Below are 1577 nucleotides of genomic sequence, written 5' to 3'. Positions count from 1 at the left end.
TTCCTTCCTTCCTTCCTTCCTTCCTTCCTTCCTTCCTTCCTTCCTTCCTTCCTTCCTTCCTTCCTTCCTTTCTTCCTTCCTTCCTTCCACAGGGGTTGTTATGAGGAACAAATGAGATAGTAATAGGGTTAGTTGTAGGGCAAAGAGGGGAGGGATACCTCCTGGTTGCAGGTCCTCTGGCCATCCTGGATAGGTTCTAAGGTGACTGAAGCTTAGAAATTGGATGGGATAAGATAAGAAAGAATATACCTTTAACCCCAACATTTCCATAGTTTTTTTTTCTTTTTCAAAGAAAAGAGGAAATAAAAAGATAACTATCCCACCTCACCTCCTTGAGTATGGAGAAGAGGAAGAGCACTTGAGAAAGGCAAATTCAACTGAGAGAAAGTTAGAAGCCAGTGTAGATCCAGGAAAGTTAATTATATCCCTTATTGGCTTATATAAAATCTGCTGAAGGATTCCCGTATCTTTCTTTGTTAATATACATTTTGGAAAGGCCATGCAACAGGCCTTGGACTATTTATTGTTTTTAGAAGTCATTTATTTCTTACTATTCCTTCTTTCCCACTCCTTTTCTCTCTCCATCCCCCTTTTTCCTCTCTTCTTTGTATAACCCAAAATGTTGAGATTTCTGCCCTTTCCCCGTGGATATCCCGAAGTAAAAGTATCCAGTCAATTGATAGGCAACTGGACATAAGATAGGCAGTATCATCACAGGCACCCCTTAGGTTTTCAATGTCACTCTTTATTTTGATCAACTAGCTCTTGGACTCTGAAAGTCAATGGAAATGGATCAGTTGGAAGGAATTACAACTTGTAGAACTCACTGAGAATGTTGATACATGGAGCTAATTAGGTCTTCCAATACCTATCAAAGTTGAGGGGGGCAATAAGTTAATTGCTTCATGCCAAAGTTTTGGATCTGATACAGAATAACTACAAGTGTGTTCAGACCAATTCTAGTTCTGGGCAATTGACTGCCAGGACATTTAGTAGATGTAATGGTATATGTGATGTAATACACTATATGTGAAATATTGAACAAAAGTCTCTCATTGAATGTTAGCCTGCTACCATACCTATAGAATGTTTTAAGTTCTGGAGAACAATTCAGTAGAGTTAAATTAGAAATTCAGTCCACGAAAACACTTAGGTATCTTTGTTGTTTTTATGGGCTCATGACCTCCTTTTCAGAGTAGAATTTTTTAGAGTCTAACCAAAGACTTAAAGAACTGTCCCAAAGTCAGTCATGGGATAAATTAGATCCCCACCCCCATTTCTCCCACCTTAGCCAATTACAGTGTTCAGAGATTTCAGGTCAATATCTGGAAGCAGTGGAAAAGGATAACATCTTGTTTACCCACCATCTATTTCTAGGAACCGCTAGGAATTGTGGGAAAAAATACTTAGTAAATGTGAGAGACAGGGCCTTTTCTATTCAAAAGAACAGAGTTGAAAAGCCATTTTTGCTGAGTTATGATCTCCCCTGCCCTCCTCACTCCCAATAGCTCTGGATATAGACTTAGTATACCCCTACCTCCAGATTTCTCAAAGCCTCAGTTGTCTGTACAAAATAT

The sequence above is a fragment of the Vombatus ursinus genome, unplaced genomic scaffold (genome assembly GCF_900497805.2).
Source record: "Vombatus ursinus unplaced genomic scaffold, bare-nosed wombat genome assembly UNPS02014807.1, whole genome shotgun sequence".
NCBI classification, from domain to species: Eukaryota; Metazoa; Chordata; class Mammalia; order Diprotodontia; family Vombatidae; genus Vombatus; species Vombatus ursinus.
The sequence above is the reverse complement of the archived record's forward strand: the minus strand, read 5'-3'. Positions refer to the sequence as shown.